An 18525-nucleotide genomic window follows, 5' to 3' on the forward strand; every position below is an offset into this window, starting at 1 on the left:
TATATATAGGTGTGTGTCCGAGTGTGTATCTTATGTATGTATGTGTTTGTATTTTTGTCACTGTTCTTACTATAGCCTTGCAGTTTGTATCTACCACTTCCTTCTGGCTGGCCGGCCGGCCAGCTGCCCGGCCGCCCGGTTGCCTAGGACCAGCTGCTGTTGTCGCCAAAGTATAGGCAGATGAAGCCTTTACGTCTCTCAGTTCGCCTTCGTGTAGTTTCGTATGTATGCTCTGTATCGGTACTATGATACGTACGTGGCTAGGAGATACATGGACGCTAACCAGCAGACAGTCAGCTAGATAGGTAGGTAAGTACGTAACAGGCGAGGCGAGTTAGATAAGCGAAAAGACATCCCACTAAGCGACCAGATATCAGCACGGAGAAAGGCGATACCGCCACATGGACACAGAAAACGACAGCTAGAAAAAAAAAGTCCCTGCAGTGCTGACAGTAGCGCTGTTTCTGCTGCAACCTTCGGAACAGAACGACCTAATCCTTGTAAAGAGAGGTCTTGTGTCTATGGCGTTTCCGCGGTTTCGACGTTTTAGCTTCTTATAAACTAGCCGCTGAGAGCAGCAGGTTGGCAAAGCTTACTTCTGCTTCTGCTTCCGCCGGCGACCAAACGATAAGCTGCTAACAGCAAAAGAGTCCTAAGCTTATCGATCTCAACGACATCGTTGACTAGGCAGTTAGGTCAAAGCGCTAGCGCTACGGGGATGAGATTTATAAATAACGTGTCCCACTGCTTGTCCGTCGTAGGAAAATGTCTCAAGAAGAATAACGTGATAATGGAAATCGACGCGACGTTAGTGCCTGTCACCGCTGAACAGAAAGACGGCTACAACACTTGAATTATTGCCATTGGCTAAACATTCATCACCAAAAAGCTGATATGTCTCAGCATGGCTTTTTGAACTCCTTTCTTCGATAATACGCAGAGTATAAAGAATGGGTGGAGATCAGTTTTGAACTTTCCCAACAAACGTCATAGTGAACGGGTCGGCCGATTGCTTTGGGCCCGGCCTGCAGCAAGAATGTCAGCCTAAACTAAGCTTTACTAAAGGAGGGGCAACAGCAGAAGCAGTGGCAACCATGGTCCTCGACAGTAGCCCGGCTCGTAACATCACCAATAGCAATAGTAACACTATTAATCGGAACTGCTCAGTCGGTACGGCCGAACGGTAAAACTCACTTTGAGACGAGCCTACTTATTGCCAACAGAGTGTTACCAACAAGCCAAGCTGAGAACAGCGGCGGCGGCGGCGGCGACGGCATCAGGAAGAAAGCTGTTTGTAAATGCATGCATTGTTTCAATCATGTAAATCGCCTGGAAGGATCCGATCGCTTACGGTTAGTAAGGCTATCGCAACTCGTTCTGCACCTGCTACTCCCGCCATCGGCGATAGTTGAGTATTTACAGCCAGACGTGCGAACATGGAACGAAGTGGACCAAAAACAGAGATCAATTTACGCGCGTAAAAGGTAAGAATGAAAAGTTTCGAACGCTTCTGCGCTTCATATTTAGCAGCATCAATGTAAACGACGCTATTCTTCAACAGCTTCTATTGCAGCATTTCGTTCCACAATCGACCAATAATTTTTTTAGTAATAGAGTTTATTGGGATACGTGCGCACGTACTATCGGATCTATTGTTACCAACTCGTGACTAATTATACGTAAAAAAAAAACATTTAAGTATAGGTACTTAAATGAAACTTAATGAAAAACAATGCAACTTCCACCGAAGGCATAATTCTAAAAACACGATACAGCTCTCCCGATCAACTCCCGACCAGGGTCAACATTTAAATTACTATGTTTGATTAAATAATCCAACCAGCCAGAATTATCTAGATTTATACATACATTCAGCATAACCTGTACGTAGCTTCAAAATAAAAGTAGAGGAAGTGGCGTGGAAGAAGTGCAATCAAATTGATCGGGTTTTGCTAATTCAGTAAATTCAATAATTCAGCTAGAAGATTCATTTTAAAAAAATCTCAGAACCTTGTTGTCGAGTGTCTTCGAGGTATGGATATGGTGTTGATTATCCGTTGGAAACATACAAAATACCCAAAAATCAAGTAGTTCTGTCATTAAAAAAAAAAAACTATTAAATTCAACGGCATTTAAATCTGTAGAAGTACGATAAAAACTGTTTTGACCCAAGGCATCCATTCCACAGTTTCCTAAAGGGATAGGTCTCTTTTGGGAAGACATTGGCTTTTATGTATATGGGGTTTGTATAGTTTTTTTTAATTCTATTTTGTTTCATTGCGTGTATTTTGCACGGAAGCTTTTGTGCGTCGAATCGCCCTAAGGAATCGAAAAAGAACGCTTAACGTAATCAAAGTTAGGCAGATTTTGCGCTTACCTAAAACAGAAGGACTCAATGCAAAATAAGTCATGCTGTTTGGCGCTGTATTGCAGTAATCTAACTTTAATAAGTTAGAAACATTTTCGACAAGAATTCTCTGAGGATCTGCGAGATTCCCCGGACTGTCATTAAGGCCCCGTGGCGACTCTGTTACGAAAGCTGTTATTAGTATTAACGTCGTAGATAAGAAGTGAGCTAATTATCGATAACTGTGGAGGAATTCTACCGAAAATAAATATGCCTAACGTTTTTTTTCCCAAATTATATCTCGGTTAGGTCAATTGTAACGATCGACCCAAGTTACTACTTACCGATGTAGCATTTTCTAGTTTCTACACGTTTTGGCCTCGTAATGCAGTATAAAGTTGAATTATAACGTTGAAACTTTGGTTTTAAATAAACTTTAAGCACAGCTTATCTTTTCAAGCGTATTTTATAAATAAACACAGGGTTCATTGTGTATACTGTTGTAGCAGTTTGAATATCCGCTATCTTCTTAATGGCTTCGCAAAATAACTTCCGAGTCCAACTTGCACTCCTATAGCTAGCTGAGCCATATACAACTTACTTGTAGATTAAGCTTTAAAACAAGCCTAGATGTACACTAAAAAGTGATACATTTCTCTCAACATTACTTTGCATCAACTTCTTTTATTGTTCCTATCGTTTTTATTCTACATTATGTATGTTAACGTCTCTTTAAATACCGTAAGAATAATAAGGAGCCTTTAACGGAACGTGATACAGTTAGCGTTTTCGTCGTGATATGATGAGTGGAAAAAACGAGGTCAATTTTGAAAAACTCCTCTATCGTTTCTGCCATTTCGCTTACCGTATGAACGTCATGTCAAGCTTCCCGTGTGATTAGCGTATGACACGATTTATGACAACGTAGCAATTAGACAATATATAGCAGAAATATAGCGAAGAACAAAATGTGAATTTTTAATAGGTCAGGGAAGAATGAAATAGGACAAAGCATGGATAGTAGGAGAAGAAGGACAAGTTCACAGGAAACGGGACAGGTCCATTGCGTCGAAACATCCTCGCCACGACTCACATGATTTCAGTCGAGATATTATATTACGAAAAAATCACCCACACCTCGGCAAAAATCAACCAAATTTTTGGTTAATTTCGATAGATACACCTCGTGTGCGTTTCAAAATTGCTAGACGACCAATTAAGCATCTAATGAACTATGGTACATTTCGGTTTAGGGAAAGAAATATAAGTGTTCAATTCTTAGCCAGTGTACCAGCCACTTCGTACCCAGTCCATAAAAAACGATATTTACTACACTTAATCATATACAAACTCCGTGTAACAGTATAATAATAGCGGTTATCGAAGCACGCTTATCGTTAACGTCAACGTTAACCATAGCGCGTTCCTAGAACTTGATTGGCCGTGGCCCGTTGCAACACGGTAAGGTTCGTCGATCAGTCTATATCTTGATTACGTATGATGAAAATGAATATAATAGCGCCTATTTCCTCTTCGATTCAGTTATAAGCGAGTCAAGGCTTAAAGTTCTAGTCAACTTAGTTGTCCCTAATAGGACTTTTGCTCTGTTCTGAACGCTGGCTGTTCGCGGAAGAAATGTTCATCATACTATCTTCATGATATCTTCAGTGCTTTGGATTATTTAATTGTGATGATTCAAGTCTAATAACAACCTATAGGTTAGGTTAGGCCAAGGTTCATTGAAATGGATCTAGCAAATAATCGAACACTCTTTCGTAAACGTTTACCTGTTTCAAACAATCATAATATTGCTGCTTTTCAAATATGACAATACTATGTAAATCAATTAGTGTAGGACCAGTATTGTTGTACTTGTAGATAGGAGCTTAACTTGTATAGGCCAGATAATTGTGTACTGGGTACGAATGCAGGCGCTAAAAATTCTCCAATTGATTTCAACCAGCGGTTACAGGGAATGGCTTTAAGCCAACGTAAGTATACAACTTAAAATTTTGACACTAACAAGAAGAGCTTCAGCCGGTCTGTAACAGCTCCTTCTGTTCCGTTTCCTGCGCTGAAATTTGTTAAAGCTGCTAAAATATTGGAGGTAAGATTCGTTGTAATCGATCCGAATCATCTACACCACGAAAGTGAAGGATCAAGATTAGAATTGATTTTAGGGAACTGGGCTTAAATCATTTTTAGTGAATTTAAACACTTCAACAATATATCGACTGGATACGTGCGATGCTATCAGTATCAGCTATGAAAAGAGGTTTTTCCTGCCCTCGATTTGAACGACTGCACTGGTCATCTGCAAAAATCGTAAACAGAGATCCTAATGGGTCGGCCACTCTCGGTCGGGAAACCGCAAGGACTTTCGACAAATCCTGAACACGCACCGAAATTAAGCTTAGTTTAAACCATTCTCTGCATATGTAAATAATCATCAATCGAGTTGAATAGGGTCTTTTCTAACATTGTTTGCTCCGACGCTTGAAGGCCTCATATCAATCTATTCGACAACTGAAGTTTCGGTGGCTGTCGATGTTCATAACTTCGAAGCTCCCAGTAGTACTTCAGATGGTACAGTAATCGTATCCTTTAAAATGTTCCGGCTCCTAATAAAATATAGAGGTGTCCTTAGTTTTTTCTGTGGTGATTTTTGATTACCAAGAGGATTTTCGAAAAATAATGATTGCCAGGTTTTGCTCAATAGAAAAACGATGCCATCGTTACTTGGCACGATTTTATTCTCAGATATAAGATAACTGGTTCGACTAAAATCCCCGAAAACACAGTGAAATACGTGCCTTAATACAGGTGCATTTGATGAGACCAGACTGCTCGTCTATGCAGATACGACGTTGGACAACTGAGTTCGGTTTGTTTGAAGAAGGTGCTTTCGTAAGCTCTATATCATCGTATTCTATATTGCGACATATACAAACAGTCGATTACGTTCGTTGGTGTTAAATTTTTTTCCTTTGGATAGTCATTCAATTTGAGAGGTCAGAAATTTTACACTCGTTCTAAGCTTCTAGGCCAAGCAAGATTAAATAATGTCTTGATTCATTACATAAATAATAAGTGATGATACTGGTACGTGCAGATAGGCGATTTAGGTCTCAAAGAGCATTGCAAAAAAATGATGGACATTGCATTCTGTTCCATATAAACTTGCTAGCCCTGGCATCATTCCTTGTCTATATATGTCTGTTCCCATTTCCTAGAGCAGCAAGCCGATTAACTTTCAAAGAAGTTCGTTAGCGCATTATGGTAAACTTCGTTTCTGTTGTCCTCATCTATCGGTAACAAGTAGCAGTAAACAAATTAATTAGAGCAATCTTTCAATATAGAATGCACTTTATTACTAGACATACGAGCATTTCGATAGAAATATCGTTATCAAGCCCGCTAATGAAGACAATAGCGTTACATACACCTATACATTTGCGTTCAGGCGGCCTAAGAACATGTTCGCGTATTTGCCCCATGTGGCTTGCAGGATATTGATGTCCCCCAAGGAGTAATAATATAGCTGTTGTATTATCGTTGCGTATGTTATATATAGGAGGCTTTTCTCGTCGCTGCTAACGGCCTAACGAGTCTGATTCTCATAAGCCTTCCCCACTGAATGTATAAGCAATTTGCCTGCGATCAGAGCGTGGAAAGCCAATAAGATTAGCCCAACAAAAAGGATGGATTTTTTCTTCTATTTAAATGCATCATAAGCAATCTGCGTTCTTCGAACGATATCAATGTCTTCTCGAATCATTATCGTCATCGTCTTATCTGCGTCATATTAGTTTCCGAGACGCCGAGATATTCAGTCGGTTATATGCAAACGGACGGACATACGAACTTCGTACGGCCTTAAGGTGTCGGCCCGAAACTTGTCTGAAAATTGTATCAGGATTATATTTCTCTGACTATACCTTATGCATATTCACTGATATTGCGAAGCTTGTCTTGTCTTCCGTAGAAGAAAGCCATTTTCAAAATCCAATGATTCAGATTGCTTATGAGCACTCGAAGTAATACTAGGGAACCTTGCGCTTTGCGGAGCGGGCAGCGCACCACACCGAAGCCTAACAATTACGGTAATTTCACGCATTTTCACAGCTGGTTTCATGGGAGCTCTATTTTCCTGAAGTCTAGCAGTCGTGCATTGACTTACGTAGGTAAAAAGAATATGGCCTTCACCGCCGTAAACAAGACTGCATGATGAACTTATCTAGTTAACTCCTATAAAACGTGGATTGCAGATAGTAACCGGCATATGTAGATTCATAATCCGTTTTCATGCAGAACCGCACACGTTTCAATCGAGAACGTTGTTGTTTAAACTCACGACGAGCCCTATATTCCTGGAATACTCCTCGAAGTCTACCCTTTTGATTGTGAAAACTTCAAGCCAACAATAGGAGGTAGGTAGGACCTGTGGTGATTTTATACGTTTGCTTTTGAGTAAAACTTTTAATATAACATAGATTGCAGAGGGTGATATAGTAGAAATTTAATGCTTGGGTAGCTCTTCAGAACCAATTGGATCTGAAAATCTCTTCGTTCTGTTACAGTATTTCAGAATTTAGGCGGGAGCCAGCGGCGAGCATCCTATTGAACAATCAGCCATTGTCTGATTCGCGTACAACTGTTTTAGCAAGGAGTCTTCGTACGGTACAACAGTACAATTTTTCGTCAGCTTCACCAAAGGCAACGATACAATATTTGCTATATGGACACAACCATATTCGTGTATCTGCATTTATGTTGGTGTCTACCTATGCAATCATGACTGTATATAGAGAAGAAGAACATAGTAAATATCATATACCAAGTTGTTTATCGAAAAATTAGAGATTTCTTAATCCTACCATAATCAGTGTCAAGTATAAGTTTGCGGTTTATTACCAAAAAGCGTTATTACGCATATAATTGACCGTATTTCCTGCAACAATTACCATGCTACCGAACGTGTTAAAATTTTAATTTCAGAGTTGTAGAATTCACCATTATGCGACCACTGCTCAGAGTAAATGAACATCAAATTTAGAAGTGTACCGTTATTGAGGCGTAGTCTGTTTTGCTTAAATGCGGCCTATATATATATATATATATATATATATATATATATATACAGTAGCTGTTATTGTTCTGCGGAGTCCTTTACGATTTTGTTTCCCCATTGAAACTGATTACGCTGAGCATGCTGAGTGCTTGCGACCTTAAAAATAGCGACGTGCTCGCGTACCCAACTGTGAATATCCCAACTCGTTCGGGGCTTTTCGGCCAAGCGGTAACGGCCGCTTTCGTAGGCACATGGTTTGTTGGTCATGGAGGGGTTTGAAATTCGTACGTTAGAGCGGCTATGCGTCCATCTTAAGAGTGACCTTTCGCATGATCATTAAACACATATTTAATACCCACTGCCTAAAGCTTCAAGACAGTGTATATATATATATATATATACAGACATTAAATAGGTTAGACAGGCGACTATATATATACCTGACGGAGAACTTCGTGGAAGTATCAGAATTTCTATGCCGTAGCTTGCAAATCATTGTAGCAAGCCTTCAGTTGCTGTGTGAGGTTGGATAGGTAGAACGTTGACCTTAGAAGAATTACTTTTGCCGTATAGGAATCAAAATCGAAATGTGTACCTTGATCGTATTAGTACCATAAAATAAAAACTAATCCAATTCTGACCAGCAGTAAGTAAGAGGCACTATAGGCAATCAATTACATTCATTAAGGTTATGCGTCAGTGAAGAAACAGCCATCCACCAAACGTCCAGAATGGTCTAAGTGATTTGCCCACTTTGATCCATAAATGCGCATAATTTCGAATTCTTCACGTTTTATTTTCAGGGAAAACATAGCCCTTCGTTTACGTCCTGCTATACCCTCTCGTACGGCTATCCATTACTGAAGTTGATGCGTATCTCTGCGTCACTTACAGAATTACTTCACGGTTGGGCTTTATTTTTCCCTGCAAATGTACCGCCACCATCGCTGTCTCCACAATCTAAAACACTATTAGTTAAATTACGAGCTACAATATTCTATTTTTGGGTTTGGCCCTTTTTTTTTTGTAACAAAAACTTTAGGATGCTTTTTAATTTCAACTTGACTTTTAATTTATTTCGAATTTTAACAATCCCTATATGCATCGAGTGTTTGGTAATTATCGCAGGTTATAAGAATACAACCAGGTTTCCTGTATATGCGATTGTTCCTTAGTATGGTGTTCTGTAATGACCCGCTGATTAAAAAAGAATTTCCTATTCTGCCATTTCTAGGCCGTATTTGTAGGTGAATATATAATTTAGCAACTTATAGTTGTGAGAAAAGCTTGATGAAAAAAAAATTGATGCTAAACTCTTAGTACCTTATGGAACCTAGGGCCAACACCTAGGAAGCTTAATCAACAGATTATGAGTGATTATCGGCAGGGTATCCACTGTTTGGCCAGCTTTGCTAGGAACATAAGTGATTCAACAAGTTTTTGGTATGATTTTTATGCTAAATGTTAGATCTAGGTTGACGTTCGAGTGGTCGAATGCAAACATGTGGCCTAAGCCTGATTCGACAGGCTGTATCTTAATATCTGGTGGAATTAATCTCGGCGAGCATATCATTCGGAAACAATAATGCTTAGGCCGTACATAGGCTACGGGATAGCTACTTTCGTTGACTCGTTATCAGCTATGCTTATTTTTCTTACTCTTGCCAAGCCTAAAAACTATCGAGCGCATATGAATGGATTTAGGCCTCCTTCTGTTCTGGGTAGGCCAGCTTCTGTTCAACATCCTCAGGCCCTTAGAGGGCCTGAGGATGTCGAACATATACACAGCTGAAATTTTGAGTTCTATCTGTAATATACGATTCGGGAAATTCCGCACGGTCTTTTTGCCCACCCCACGCGATTCGAAGCTTCTGTAATTATAGGATATTTAATGGCTATTATCTGCATGCTTAGTTCTTATACATATCTACTATAGCATTTCTGCACCGGAATGGTCTCTTTTACATGCCTCGATAATGAGTAGCATAACGTATATTGTTCCAAACGAGCTAGTAGCAGGTTAGTTTCATGTTGCGACGATTTATACATCCATCCATATATATATATATAAAGTACGTGCCTAATGCGCTCAGATCATCAATAGTAGCATTAATATTATATTTCCCGCAATGCATTTAACTTACTACTGCACCGTTTGTTGACCCAACACATCGTTAACTGACGCGCAAATTTAAGTTAAAATACATTTTATATATATATATATATACGTAATTGAAAGCCATTCAGTGTCTACATTCGACTGAACATCTACTAACGTTCCCGGAAGGCTGCTATCACCGGTTGCATCTCGTTACAAACTTAGGATCCGTGAAGACATTAACTGAGTAACGTAATAACGGCAACGCCAAGAATAAGAATGTATTACCGTAATAACTTCGGTTTCATAAAGGCTGATCCGAGCTGCCGAAGCATCGATACAATTCCGTTGGAGTCTTATAAAAAAATATACGATTGGCGAAATTTTGTATACGCAGAAGTGAAGCCTTAAGTAAGCCTAATTGGTAGAATCGAGTTTTTTGCCTTTTAGCTGATAGTTAATAGATTGCTTGTGATCGGTAACTTGATTAACTAGCATGCTAGGAGAACGTCATTCCATTCGCGTCCCATTACCTATTGAACTTAAGTGCTAAAATTCTGTTAGTTTGGTAACGCTTGCCCGTGAATATAAGGTACATGTAAGATAACTACCAAAATAGAATCCTTAACTTTGACGTTCTGGTGTGAGAGAATGAATTGGGGCACTTTTTTCTCACCTACTCGAAAGGTGAGCATTTTCTAACTGCGTATTGAAAGATCTCGATCTCGACTATGCTATTGAGGACGTTTAGATGCGTATGAAGGCACCTTACTCCACACATCCGTTATCCTTGTAATACTGCTTCTATGTCCTGCATTCGTATGGTGATGTATATGGATGAGAAATGGTCCACATGTGTTTAGTATTACAGAATAGCTTATCGAAAAATTCAAACCAATCGTCATAAATAAGCTTGAAAAATAACTAGCTGGCAAAAAAAAAAACTTCTAGATCTTGTTTTCGAATCAAAAGTTACCGATCGATATTCCCGAGTTAAATTCATTGCTTAGAGTTTATCCTAGATAAGTTTCAACCGATCTCGACATCGGTACTCACGACCGTCATTAGAAAATCGTTTGGGAATAGAAAAAACAATGGAATAGTTTCGTTTAATAAAATAGTTCGTGCGGAACCTTTCTGAGACCATGTGATGACACGATATTCTAACGATAGCCATACGCGTTAGGACAGTGCCACAACTGTAGCGTTACTCTACGTCGATGTCCGCATATGAGACGTTCGGGTAGAACCACAATAAACAATATCCATATAGATAATTAATAAGCTGACCTCGATGATCCTTGTCGGGCTCTGGACAGAGTAAGATATTCGAAGTATACTGTCGAATTTGATTCAATCGTATATAGCTTCTGTTGAAGTTAGCTAAAAACGTTGGCTAAGACAAATCCAATCTATAAACGCATATATATATATATATATATAATGTTCATATTTAATACATACAAAAGCCCATTGTTAGCAGACGTAATATCGGTAACTGATCTGAGGAAATTCTGTCGGCACTACGTACGCGGTTAAGGGAAAAAAGCAGTAACACATAGGGCCCAGCAACGACGCGTACGCACAGCTTAAAGACAAGCAAGGCGAAGCTATGGCAAATTGGTCTATATACAGGGCATCAAAACAGGCCAATGGTAGCAAAATGTATTATATAAAGAAATATCACGAAAGAAAAAAACCTGCTTTCATTGATTTACTATAGCGGACCGCTGCTGAAGGTAGTTGATGTCAGTTAATAGTACAAACACGTGCGATTTATCATGCTGGCGCCGTAACTTGGGTCTGTATATACCATTGTTCGCTGCTCGATATTAATGAGTCATTGAAAACCGACACAACAATCAAATATTATTATTGCTTGGCCTAATTATTACTATTGCGTTATATGAATTAATTTTACTATCAAGGCATTAGCGCTACGAGTTTTCCCCTTTTCTCTATTTATATGAGATAGCGAGAGAGAGAGAGAGAGAGAGAGAGAGAGAGAGAGAGAGAGCTTCTAGATGCATACGGGTTACATACAGTGCGATTTGCGTTACTATTTTTTGACTAAGCGGGGCCAGGTGGAACAATTTCCACATCTCATTGAACCGCCACGGCATTTTTGTACCACAGTCTTGCCTGTATCAAAGCTTCATTTCCACAAGGAAGCTAGAAGCCGGTTACGTTTCTGTGTATTTTACGCGAACGCCTGAGAAGATATATGGGCGAGGCTGAAAGGGGCCACAATACTTTGAAAACGGATGCAATCGACTCTATTTTTCAAAAAAAAAAAAATTAAAATACCCAAGTGGCCCTTAAAACGATACAGAGATACGATTCAGCTTAGCAAGGATGCGTATGGGTGCGTATGTGTTAAACTAGGGCCACGTGTTTTTCCCGTCGTTGTAGGTCACATCGTTGTTGTCAACGGGATGTCATACACGGTTGGATCGGAAAGAAATTTCGACGACCTTCGTGGTATGACGCATCGCTCATGCAAAACAATATTGTCGACTTACGCGTCATATTGCAGACGACTATGATTCTAGGCCAAAATGTACTACGGATGTTTTTACTGTTCCTTCCTTCTCCCTTTCCAAACAAACTTCAATTCGTTCCTGTGTCAGTGTCCGAGCTACACAAAAACTAACTTCTTAGCCCGTAGCAGAACTTACTATGGACTTGTGGTAGACAAATCATAATATTTGAGTTGTCTGGCTTGTCAGTGTAGCTTTGTTTAATGATTAGGCTCTTTGTACAAATTCGTTAGTGACCTATGTAGCCCTACCTCTAACGGATATAATCCAATCTTTTAGAGATATACGAGCCAGCAATATGGATGTCCTGAATTTGTACTTTTTCAAAAATAAATGAATTATGCTGAGCCGATTTCGACGTCGTCCTTCCGTAATATATATATATATTATCACTTGGTATTGAGGACAAACGAAAAAAGTCAGTGGGACTCTTTTTACGCTTTATTAGAAATGTTGAATACTACACCAGGATACTAAGGTTCATTTTACTCTTCGCTATAGCGGTCGCAGCGTTTACCAGGTTGGACACGGTTGGCATGACTTTTCAATATTAGTTGTATATTATACCTGCAGCAACAGAGACGATTCAATATACAGTGCATTACCAAACGGAATTTTAACAACTTACCACCGCCCTACGGGCCTGCAGCGTTGACATGTCCACCGGCAACAAGGTTCAATGGCCACGTATATTTGATGTTGCTACTGTTATCAGGTTCGATCCTTAACCTGCTGCCTTCAATTTAAACCTATTGCCTGGTGATGAGTTCGATAGCAAACTACTGCAATTGCTGTTAGTTTTCTTTCGCTTCCGTGTACAGGTAAAAGAAAAATGCCGGTTCGTCTAAAAGTACGCTTGCAAGCAGACGGCAGCATCTTCTATTCCTACTTGTACATGGAAATTCAACTTGAATGCAGAGTAAACGGATGAGTTGAGATGTTTGTAAATCCTCTTATCGTATTTCTCTTACGTCGACCGTCTCCGATCGAGAGCAACGTAACGCATGTACCATTTGCCCATAACAATGTACGCCATTTGAATATCGATCGCTGAGTGAACGACATAAGGAGCTCGATGCAGTCCACTTTCGTGGGCGTGTAACGGCGCACCATCCATACGCACTTACAACAAGTGTATACTGAAGACATAAAGACAAATACACGCATGCATATATCTCGCGATGGCTTAAACGACCACACTTCAGGTTAAAAAAGGCCAGGGGTAGCTACCTGAAATCCCTCCAACGATATACACGACACAACCTGTGCAACTAAAGTTATTTTCATTTAAATACACATATATATGTGCTACGATAATACAAACACTATAATACGAGATGATAAATAAATAGTGGCTGTACGAACGAATTTTTGCCAGCCAACGCTAGGCCAATCCTCTTTAAAATGAATATTTACCTAGAGATACATCTACGTGAAGATCGAAAGAGAAGGGGGTGGAGGTTCGAGTGAATGGGGGACATTACCGAAATCAACAACATCTAATCTTCGCCGGGGTTTTCGTACATATAAGAGAAATCTAATAAAAATCCGTATTCTGAAAACGTACCGGAAGCGCTCATATGACGAGTGAAAGACAAAAACGTATCAGCCAGGAACTACGACTAAAAATGTAACGTTTCGCAATGTCAAATAGTTTTTCTTTAAGTGTTTGTGTGTTTAGTTGTTTGCACTAAAATGGCCTAACATTGATTTTAACAGCTTATAAATCAGTGTAGCAACTATCGCAATATGGATCGTATAGCTGCATTTGCATCGCGGACAATTTGCGTTCTTTTGCGTTATTAATGAAGAACGAAGCGATTGTAAATAGTGCCTGTAAAACTAGCATCCCCGGAATAGGCCAAAAGGTAATTCCACTCAGCTTTGCTTATTCCCGTTGAACAGTCTCGTCGTTCTTCCTTTCACATTGAAAGAAGGCCCACCGGTTTAGCAGATTTATCGTAATTGGGCTTGCTTCTATAGCTTCGATGGCGTGAATTGAAACTGACGCATTCCTTAAAAATCCGAAATCTTTTTAAAAAGCTGTATATGCTAACAATGGTAATAATGACAATATAGCTTCAACAATCAAATACGATTTTTATGTTCCGCATCCAGGTTTCATTTGCAAAAAAGTTATAACTTCCTGTCGCAGCAGATACGTTGTCTTACAATCTGAGTAACGCGTAATCCTTGAGTGTGCGTGCGTGCGTGTGTGTGTGTGTGTGTGTGTGTGTGCCGAAGCCAACAAATGCCTTTTAGTTGGTTCCTATTATATCTAAACTCATAGAAACAATAATACCTGCTTTAATTTGACACCTGCCTAAATCAATTTGATACTCGTTTATTTATTCACTCAGATATATTTAAAAGCATTACGTACTACGCCCTTTTACTGAGCAATTTGCATCTTTCATATTTACAATACTTTAACATCTGTTATAGAATGCATTATATGCTCAAGTCACAGTAGGATAATTAGTGTTCACAGAGACACCTACTGCTTTTAGCACTGATACTGTGAAACTAGCGTTCTACACAGAATGTCCTAGCGTATTTTATCTGATCTGTACTTTAACAGGTACGGTATATAATACGTCCGAACGTAAAGGTAGTTCCATCGCAGTCAACTCTCGGAGCGTAAAGTGAACGTGGTCAGATGGTAACTTGTTCTAGCAAGCTTATACTTGATATGTATCTTATTTTTTCAATAACAAATTCTGTTTTCAAAAAATGTGTTAAACAAGGAAACTATTGTTATTATTCGACGTAAGTTTGATGTAGGGTTTCGGACCCATTTGACAATCCTTTTACATTATAGTATATCAGACATGCACGCCCGAGCTACGCAGAGCGTAACTGCACGTTACCTCCACGTATCTCCGTATGTGATCATCATTACCCCAATCAGATTTCGAATACAGTCTCTCGAATAGAACAACCATTTAACCTTTCTCGAAATATATACTACACGGAAATCATGCCGGGTAGGACATTGCAGAGGAGAGAGACCTTGTTACACCGTTAATGTATTTCAGCTTTCTATAAAGTACGTGGTTAATCATTGCACCTTTCCGGATAAACTTACAAAGTTAACCATAACGACTCCCTATTTATTTGTACGGTCACAAGTCGCTACAGGAGGCCTTTCACTTTATTTTTTTCTCTTCAAACTGTTGTTCAACATAAAAAAACGGTAGGATCAAAACAGAAAGGCAAAGATGTTTTTGAGCATTTCATTCGCACAGCTTCCATTATTTTCCTTATTTATTCCCATAGCTTCACTGCTATTCCCTGTAGAAGCAATTGTTTCAAATCAATCTGAGGCGCACCAGAAAAATCTGCAATTCCAAATCTCATTCACACGGACGATGTTTGGATTGATCTCGCCAGCCCTGTGAAGCTTAAGATTTAAACGATCCCGACACGAGCCGAGATAACATTGCTGCACGCTATTTGTAGTCAGTCATTGTAGTGCAATGCCTCGACTAATATAAGCCAGGTTTTCTGCCCACTTTCAATTTAGCCAAGACAATCTAGCTTCTGAAATTGTGCACTTACAGAACTTCGAGCAATTTTGCAAACTCGGGGCAGAGGTTTTCATCGAATGAATTGTCCGCTTAATTAGCTGCCCGTTTGAGCCTTGTCTTCGTCGGATGTTGTTAGAATTCAGTTGCTCAACTATTACAATAAAACATACCGAAGCTGTGCAAAACAAAAAACGTCTAAACGTTTGCACCAGATGGGGCTTTTGCTATGTTCTACTCCGACGAACCTTTTTTCAACCACGTATTATTAGCGTAGCCGACTATCGAAACCGACGAGCATGCTTGACCACAAGCAAAATCATCATGGCGCCATATGCGGAGAGATTGTCCCGTTAGTGAGGCTTCCCAATAGTACAAAATCGTTCGTAACTTTAATAGTGGGAGGTTCTCCGTAAAGCCACATAGATCCACACCCACATATACATCTGCTAAGTCACTCACCTTGCCCGCCATCCTGTTGACGCGGCGACCGTGGTCTGGGAATGGGCTGTGGCTGGTGGAGCCTATGGGTCTCAATACGTGTATGTGTGTGTGCATGCGTATAGGTGCGCGCGTAAGTTTACCGCAGAGATCCTCTTCCAGTCACCGCTGTACTCTGCCCGGCTGTGGCCTAGCTGATCTTTAATACTCTGCGTAAATCCCATTTGCAGCCCAAGCCACGTTCGCCCACTCGTCCTTCCAACCACGTTCTCATGCTTCTCTCCATCAACCAACGCTCGAACACCATTGCGCCGGCTGCCGTCCTAGTAAGCCAGCAGCGCCTTCAGGCACGCGGCGGGGTATCTGGGCGGCAATTTTCGGGAGCATGCCTGCTCCCGTCGGCACTCGCTCCACCGCTCGGACCTCTTAGGAGCTAGGACCCCGAGGCAGCTGCGCACTGTATGTCAAAAAGGGCTGAGTGTTCGAGATGGAGGCATCGCTACGACTTCCGCGGCTCTTGGGGATGAACAGGGTACGATAAATAGTGAGTGCGAACTGGTACGCTGCATTGCGTTCCTCTACTCCCCTGCTTTACCGCAATGAGTTTACAGAGAAACAACTGTAGTGGTGCTAGGTGTTGCGGCTACTGCTGCAGTACTCGTAGCGGCGGAAACGGTCATAGTAGTCTTTCTTCGAGTCATCTCTTCTCGTCGGGATTGGTGAGTCTTTGGGGAACCATGTGGTAGCGGCGCTATTAGTATTCGCCTTCCTGGTGTGCCTTAGTTCAGGTTAATAACATTCCAGTTGCAGGTGCCATGCCTACAGTATATGGCTGGATATAGAAGGAGAGTTAAGAAAAAAAACCCAGGCAGAGAGCCAGGCCCGAGCACATAACAGGTAGAAGAGTTGACAAAGGGTAAAAGAGCTGCCGCCGTCGTCATTTATGGAGAACATAAGCGAACACTTGTGGTTATAATGTGGTTAGTGGAAGTATTGGTTACCAGAAAGAGCTACAAAGCGCGAACCACTGTCACGAAGAAGCATAGCACGCCACACTAGAACGCGTCATTGTAATATGCACAGCAAAATGGTTGTCGGTTTCGACCCGTCTGCATCCCGCCCTTTGCGGCTTCAATAGCAGACTGCGAGGATACATTAATTGCGCTCCGTAGGCTTCCGCTTGACTGGGCAGTCAGCCCTTTGGGAGTGTGGTTTTGCCCGCCGTAACGTTTTCTGCTGCTGCTGCTGCTGCTGCTTTGGGCCACAGTCAAGCATTTGCACCCAAACTAAACGCCAGTGACGTTGGTTGGTTGTGTGGTGGCGAGATAGATTGGCAGAGCTCTGGCGATGGGAGTTGGAAGTCAAGCGCGATATCGAAAGAGGAATTCGACCCGTTATTAAGCTCTTCCTCGCTCTCCGTTCACGGGCACTGCGGAAGAACCCGCTTCCTATACCCTATACTAGTTATACGTCGATTCCCCTCTTCCAGTTCTTAGTAAATCCCACACCTCACTAGACAATTGTATCACCTCGACATATTAAACACACAGGACAGAATAGAAGAGTACCCAGAGAAATTTTGCTGAGCAAATAAACAACGCCAAACTGCACTAAGATGCTATTGAAATAAAGGGGCGGATGATACCATTCGTGTATATATAGTCATATTAGCAATGGTGGCATTAATGATATGCCACCCATCAGTTGCAGGCCTGTTCGATGGGTAGGCGCCAATGAATACGGTCGTCAGTAAGATTATAGGCACCGTGTTGATGAACCGTGTCCTTTGCACTGCCGTAAACAGAATTTCCCCCTGACTCACCGTTTCATTGCAGGATGAGGGACTGTGCAAAAGAGTTGTCCGAGGTATGGCCACTACGGCCTGAGAAGGCTAAAAATACATATGCCCAGAGTAGATAGATATGGTTAAGCGATGTATCCTGTCACAGCATATTAGTAAGCTTTTGGCTTGTCTGTTGAATCTACGCAGTATAAGCGAAAAGCAACGCTGAAGATTACGTTGTGAGCCCCAGTAACCACTGTTAATACTGAGTGATAGAGACGTACAATGATGGTTTTTGTGTCCTAAGAGATTTGTGTCACAATTTCATCCCTTCTATGACAATGACTAATTTATGTAAACGCTGGCGTAGCTAAAAAAAACGCTTGTTATGCTTTTCAACGATATCACAGCTAAAAGCACTGACCTGAAAGTATTAATTATTTTTGCATACAAAAATTCGTTTTTATACATTTATACGTACACATTTATTGAATTTGACATATACATTTTGATGGTCTTCACTTTATGGAAACTGTTAGTTTTTCTTCTAGCAAGAAGAAGAGCTAACCTCGTGTATGCTGTTACCACGATTATACGCCTCGATAATAAAAAAAAACTAGTTTGATGCAATTAACTGCATGCAATATAAACAAAAGGTTATATATATATAAATGAGAAGACGGTTGTCTTCTCATTTTCACTATTATTTCGTAATTAT

At 40.6% G+C, this 18525-nt stretch overlaps 1 long non-coding RNA gene across 1 annotated transcript; it reads left to right on the forward strand.

Moving 5' to 3' along the window:
• Nucleotides 1-127: 127 nt before the first annotated feature.
• On the forward strand, nt 128-7318 carry LOC147754638 (uncharacterized). Its single transcript, XR_015317634.1, has 4 exons — nt 128-309; nt 762-1484; nt 6659-6777; nt 6928-7318. It is a non-coding gene; the product is annotated as an uncharacterized LOC147754638 (long non-coding RNA).
• The last annotated feature ends 11207 nt before the right edge of the window (nt 7319-18525 follow it).

Source organism: Varroa destructor, unplaced genomic scaffold (assembly GCF_002443255.2).
Source record: "Varroa destructor unplaced genomic scaffold, Vdes_3.0 BEIS01000007.1, whole genome shotgun sequence".
Classification (NCBI taxonomy): Eukaryota; Metazoa; Arthropoda; class Arachnida; order Mesostigmata; family Varroidae; genus Varroa; species Varroa destructor.